This window comes from Protopterus annectens, chromosome 4.part0 (genome assembly GCF_019279795.1).
Source record: "Protopterus annectens isolate FY-2018-M chromosome 4.part0, PAN1.0, whole genome shotgun sequence".
Lineage (NCBI taxonomy): Eukaryota > Metazoa > Chordata > Ceratodontiformes > Protopteridae > Protopterus > Protopterus annectens.
In genome coordinates, this window is record NC_056733.1 from 267,596,923 (window position 1) to 267,604,422 (window position 7,500).

The following is a 7,500-nucleotide window of genomic DNA, read 5'->3' on the forward strand; positions in this document are numbered from 1 at the left end:
TAATGCAAGCTGACAACATTAGAAATAACACATATGAGCAGAAATACATCTTGTGATGAATTAACTCTCTGGCCAAAATTACAAAATACCATGAAAGCCCCATGTTTTTGCCGTTCTCAGACAGTCCAAATTCAGGATTTACCAATATTTTTCCCAAATAAAATGAAAATCAGTGTTCCTGCTTATGATGAATGCACAGATTGTTATAATTCACAGTCTCTGAAAATTACTTTCACTGAATTTGATATTGTACATAAAACAAATTATGGACAGTAATATTTCATAGTGATGTGTGAATGTGTGAAATATTTTCAGGGAAGTTAACATCTTATCCAGAGCAATTTCACATTTAGCTAGACAATGAAATTGAGCACGGCAACACAGACTCGATCTGAAACAGTATTGTATTCAAATTCTGAAGTACAGTAATAGATATTTCATAGCAAAAGTTCTAAATCACATTTATATTTATAAAGTGGAAGCACTGTCTCTCTTTAGATATGATACAAAAGTGTAGAAAATTTAATTATTTGCAGCCCACTGGTTGCTCAAGACACTGTAAAAAAATATACTTCTAAGTTAAATTAGCCCTCCCCCAGATTATCCCCCAGGTCTCCCAGGTAAGTTTGACACTGTAGGCTATTTCTGTAAGCACTGTTATACTTTACAACCCAATGTTGAATTAATCTCACAAGCAAGACTGAGCACAAATTCAAGCTTAAAGGAAAAGTGGCCTTACTTGTACGAGGAATACATTTACGTAGTCAAATTTTATTTTTGTACTACTAGCTAAAGCAGGAACTAAGACTGCATTTTTTCCTGGAATAACAGGGACATGAATATCAGTCATAACTACTTCCATTTACTGATGAAAAATGCATCGTGCTGTCATTACTGTCTTTCACTCTGTCCTCAACATAAGCAACATTTCCATGTAGACTAAACTAGACGGATGCACATCTGCCTTTAACCAATCTTCAGAAATAGCACATACCTCTGTATGATACATGTCCACAATGACTTTTATTCCAAAATGTATCCTTAATACTGGAGGCAGAGTCAATGAATCATCTTAATACCTTTAGAAAAGGACTGTAAAGGACCATTTGGGGAGCAAAGACTGGATGCTTGTCAGAGTCAAGATTAAGATATGCAGCTCCCTTAGCTTAAGAAAACTACAATGGTTCTATACACATGAGCCTGGAGTCAATACAGGAAAAAAAGGCAACAGGACACTTTAGAGTGTGTTTTCCAAATAAACCTATGAGAGTAAGAATACAATAACCAACATAGCTGTGAGTTATCTACTAGTACATGTTTTACTTACTGCCAAGAGCCCAAATGTAGTATGCATAACAATCACTGAAACTATATATTGACCTACCCAGACATGGAGACATTTGGAGAAAATGACAGTCCAAGTAATAACTGCCAAACTGAATTAGGAAAAAAAAGTAAATGAATATTACTGCAGTGAAAAAATATTATGCAGGAGTACATGACAACTTATTGAATACTGATATACTGAAAGTCATAAAACTGAATGCAAAATCCTGAAATGTCAAAATGTTCAAATGTTGCAATGTTGAACTCAAAATACCTACTAATAACATACATGTACTGCATACATGCACTGCTCCAGTGCAAAGACGGTTAAACAATATCACTCCCCTGTTAGTGAAACTTGGAATCGAGCACTAATATGTGTCCTTCATGGGAGGAAGTCCAGTTCTTTACACATGTAGGGTAACAGGTAGTTTGAGTTCATCATTTTGACATTTCAGTATTATACACTCAGTATTATGATTATATTGCCTTTCAGTAAACTTACATGGATCCATTTTTTCAGAGTCATAACTTGAGTATTCAAATGAAGGACAGAAAAAATACTGATATAGATTCTGGCAAGATACTGGAAACGGTACAAACAAGTATTATTAATTTAAAATGAAATAAATTGGAACTAAGAAAATAAACTGCTACAAATCTGAATAAATACTTTTTAATTTACATTATTTAAAAAGTACAGATGAAAATGCAAACATAATTTACAAAAATATGAAATTCAGTGAACACAAATATCTGTCTAAATAAAAAAAGTAATACTGTAGAAATAACTGGACTGTATCAATACAATGACACAAAAAGACAGAAAAATTGCCTAAGTCAGAAAACTAATAAAAGAGTAATAATACTCTAAGCATGATAGTTTATATATTAAGACAGTATACAAAATCATTTTCAAAAGACCCTGACAAATTGCAGGCTTTACTAAGAATCACTGACTTCTAAAATACCAAAAAAAAATAATGCATAAGACACAGAAGGGTGAAAAATGTAACATTTTTTTTTGCAGTTTTTTGCAGGGGGCGAGCTCTCCTACATCTCCTGATGTGCGGTGTCACCCTCCCCTGAAATAATATATGCCAAGTCCATGGTTGCACTAATTCAAAGAAGGGAGGAATCTCCCAAAAATGGAATCATTGCTGGTGCACATTTAGAAACTGCACCTACAATTATTTCCAATGGAAATAATGATTGATGCTCTGACTCGTGAGCTTTCCTTCTGTCGGCAAATGAAATTTGAAGAATTTAACCTTGACCAACTGTAGGGAAATAAATTCCATTCTGCTGAGACTGCTTTGAGAACAATGACAATAATGCCTCCTTATCTGGAGACACTCCCATTAAACAATTGTTTAAAATATTAAAACATAAAGAAATGGTGAACAGTCCCGACAGTCAGCAGTTCTTCATTTCCCAGGCTCAAGAACACCTACGTGAAGGAACAAGAACAAACCAGAATGGCCAGCTTTTAAACAATGTAGAACAGTAACAGTTGGCAGTGGTACACTTTTAAAAGGCTCTCAATAAACATTCTTTCACCAGGCAAGCAATGCACAGTAATATGTCTTTGCACACCAACTGATCAGTCAAAAACAAACATTTCAGTCACTCATTCACTTTTGCTGCCTACATAGTACCTGAAGAAAGCAACAGATGAAAGACAATACATTTTAGTTTTAAAATTAGAACAGCCTATTCAAATAAACAACTTTAAAACATCTCTGCTAAAACTGTAGAGAACATGTAAGTGACCTTAGCTGAGTACGACTTCCAAATAGATGCTTTCTACTCACCTCATTATAACATCAGGATATTACTTCAGAAATAAAAGTATATTTTGCACATTTCCTCTGGGTTGTGAGCTCCTGCTGTTGCAACTTTTTAAGCAAAATTCATGTTTGAAAAAAATCAAATTTATTTGTAAGTACTTCCTGAATGAAAGGTGAAACATATTTTAACCCTGATGTTAAACAAGTACAACACAACTGATAGTATGCAGACAAAAAACAAAATATTTACAAACCAAGTCCACTAGAACCGATATCATTAGCCATCAATAGAAAACAATGAAATAAGTGAACTGCCATCATGACCAAACAGTAACAGAAAATCTAAAACTTACTTGTACATCATACAGGGAAACTGATAAAAGTTTTCCGTTTTAGCTTCTTGGCTCAGTGATCTAATCCCTGCAGCTCCGTGTTGGTAAAGGCAGTGCACTATATGTGAAAGACAGAGTGAAAACATCATTAGGCTAATATGTCGACAGAATTATGCTTAAGACAGAGAATATAATACTAATGGTACAACTAATTATCACAAAGGGACAAATAACTTCAGGGTAATACTTCATCAAGTCACTCACACTCAAGGGAGGGGAGTCTAATATAAACTTTTATTTTATTTTTACTTGTAATATGTGAACTATGTCACAAGAGCCCTTTTTAGTCACAATCTTTTAGTAAATGCAAATATAAAACAGGTCTTGTAGCTTGAGCACCTGTAGTTACTGGTGGGGGGATGGGACTGAGGGTTTGTTGTCAACGTGTCCATCTCTGGGGAAGGAAGCAGCTCTGGCTAACCATGTGGGCAACACTTAACAGGAGCATTAGGTGTTTACCCCACGGAGCTTGATCTTACTGAGCCCATGCTGCTGCTACTGTTGGCAAGCTACAGAGTAAGTTACGGGGAATCCATCTTGTAGTGGCATGCTTCCCCATGGAGGGCAGCATATAATGGACCTAGGAAGAGATGCTGCAGGGGAAGGGGTTGCTCCACTGAAGCAGAGGATAAGCCATCTTAAAGGACCTTCAAGCTGTCCATCTTCCTACCACTCAGCTCTCACAGCAGAGTGGGTGAACTGAATGGAGATTCCTGGCTGGGAATAAGCAGGCTGAAAGGCTCTCACTTCACCTATGGATGCCTGGTTACCATAACTGTGGGCCAGTTATACAGATAAAGGAGACACTGGACTCACTTCAGCAAGGGGATAAAAAAGAAATAAACATTGCATCACTGACTCAAACATAACATTAATACAGTTCTAAGTAGAACTAAAGAACACATTCATACAAACCTTTGTATTACTGTAGCTTCATCAGGGTATAATAGTATATAGTAGTACAGACGAACTACTGATGGAGTCAATTTCAGGTATACCGACTCATCTTTATCTACAGCATCAACAAACTTGTTCACCGACACAGCTTTTTTCTATGTAATTAGTCTGAACTATTCTCTTATTGCTTAAATTTTTGTATATTTTGTTTGTGAAATGTTTTGTATTTCAATTTGTCTGAGCCTGAAATTTGTCAATATTTATCAGTGCACTACCCCAGTAAACAAATATAAACAAACTAAAACAATATAAAATAAAATATATATATATAGTTTTAATTTAACTTTGTGGTCAGGCACTGAATCAAAACAATTATCAGCAATTCTATATTTCAGAAATAATTTTAATGCTTTTATGAAGCACAGAAGTAAAGATATCTGGTTTCATGATGGTATGGATTTCACATTTGGGATCCTAACAATGAAAAGGCCCAAGAAATGTCCTATTATAATTGTAGAGGAATGTGCTGGAACTGGAATGTCAATGTCCTGTCAGAAGTTTTTATTCTCAGGATTCTAAGCAGTCCTCTGTGGTAATCCACATTTATTACTTTAAAGAAAAATGAATTGATGAGAAGTTTTCCTCTAGAAAAAAGTAGGTAAGCCATGGTAACAAAGTGGGGATTCCTATGAGGGTATCAATCTTGTAATTACACATTTTGTTGTGAACCATAACCTTAGAGCATACAATGATTATAGGTTCATAGATTTACAAGTGAATACTAGGCTAATTGCCCTGAAGAGGCATTTTAAGCTTAGCCATAACACAAAGTTAGAATCAAACCCTGTGCCATATGTCTAAGATGTGAAAACCTTAACCATTATGCCATTCCCACCCACAGTGAGTAGATTACACATTGTTTTAGCAGACAAACCGCCCTGTATCTCCACATATACTCCCTGCTAATTATATGTACTAACTCTGAGATTGCACAGTACCCTGGAAAAGGCATATTCCACAACTATATTTCCTATCTATCTGTATGTATCTATACATATCTGTATTGCTATATCTATATATATCTATATCTATATCTATCTATCTATATATATATTTATATATATATATATGTACACACACACACACACACACACACACACACACACACACACACACACACACACACACACACACACACACACATATTCCCTTTGAAAGACCAAAATGCTGATATGCCAAATTTCATAAAACCGAGACCAAAAGTCCAAATTGATATAAAATTGAAGTTTAAAATGCTGAGTCTGATAAGACTGAAACTGAAAATGCCAATGTTTAGATTACCAACAAGAATGTAGGAAGTGTTATTTAAGACTTTGTAATAAGAGGTATATCTCTTTAAAGTTTTATACTTTCTGTTTAAAAACATATGGCAGATGTTTTGTAAGATGCTCACGGGAGTTGTGGAAGTGTGTTGTGTACCACAAGGTAAAAAAAGGTTTATGTACTTTTCTCTACTATAGTGCAATCCTGGAGTTGGTATATATCGTTAGGGGGTGTAGGGAGTGTAGCCCCCCCCCACCTATATGGGTTTTAGTTACTCCAGTATGTGGCATAAAGGTTTGGATATAGTTATTGAGGTGTTTCAAGATTTAGGAAGTGTTTTGATGATGTGAATAGTTTGTGAATGTGAAGGTGATTTATTAGACTTCAAATAACATTGTTATTTGAACCATGTGTGGTTAAGTGTTGTAACAGTTATCGTTTTTATGGGACGTATATAGTTTTATTTTACTGTAGTATTGATTTGGTGCAGTGAATTACATATAACTTCTGCACATTTATTTTTGATATTATGAACGTCAGTGTCATAATGCTACAGTGTTATGTACTTTCAGTATTGTGGTCTTGGTATTTTGAAACTCGGTATTCTAGGATTTCGTTATTTAAAATTATATATATATATATATATATATATATATATATATAGAGAGAGAGAGAGAGAAGTTATTTAAAATGAATGATGACAATCTTGTCTTACTTGCTGATACTGCCGACTGCAGCTTCTGTGTTGGTGCCTTGTAGAAATAAATGCAAAGCAGCTTTTTTATGCTGAAACCAAAGTCTGATTAGCTACTGATTTACTGCCTCGTAAAAAACCAAGTCTGGTTAGTGCACATAAACTTTGCAGACTATAACCTTCCTAGCAGTATATCATTACCTTTCTTGTGCAGAACTAAATAACTTGTCAATATAACAGACGACACATGCAATACTGTACAGTTTACAGCTTTAATGTCTTCAGATCTGCTCTTTGTACAGCATGAAAGATGTTCTCCATTAGGCAGATCTAACAAGAAATCAGATCAGATCTGACATTTATACATTCTCATGAAAGCAGTCTTTTGAAAGTCATTACTCTGGTACTTTCTGATGTCATACAGTCTGTTTATGAAACTTTTAGGTAGTCTTTTCTGTTTGAGAATGTTTCTGTATGAAAGCAGTCTTTTGATACTCCCCACACAATGTCATACAGCCTGTTAATAAGCGCCTTTGTGTTCTGTTTCAATATGAATTATGAATTATGAGTCTAAGAAGTCTGTTCATTCTTGCAACTGGGTCTTTATCTGTTTCCCTTGAAGCTTGTACCAGACACTGTAATTTCAGCTGAATGCCTTTCTTTAGGAGTTATCCTTATCAGTATTTTTCTCAAGCTGTAACAGCCTTACATTTTACATTTACAGATGAATGCAGTTTTATTTTATTCTTAACCCTTCAGCAAACAGAAATGCATGCATCTAACTGACTACACTATTTTACATATATTCTATCAACAGAAGTGTATATGCACCTAACTAGCAAACAGGTGTACATGTATTTATAAATCTCTAAATATATATCTAACATATACACACACACACACACACACACATATATATATATATATATATATATATATATATATATATATATATATATATATATATATATATATATATATATATATATATATACACATAGGTTCATAGGTTCATAGGTGGGTACTAGGCTATTGGCCCTAGGGCCTATATAAGCCTAGCCAAAGGTACCCTGGTTTT

At 34.6% G+C, this 7,500-nt stretch overlaps 1 protein-coding gene across 2 annotated transcripts in view; it reads right to left on the reverse strand.

The window, feature by feature from the left end:
• Positions 1-7,500, reverse strand: part of PLPPR1 (phospholipid phosphatase related 1) — a 2,199,975-nt gene that overhangs the window by 1,249,625 nt on the left and 942,850 nt on the right. For both annotated transcript variants that reach the window (XM_044068258.1, XR_006364450.1), the window contains exon 3: positions 3,470-3,566. The gene's annotated coding sequence lies outside the window, so the exon portion shown is untranslated. The remainder of the gene's footprint in view (positions 1-3,469; positions 3,567-7,500) is intronic.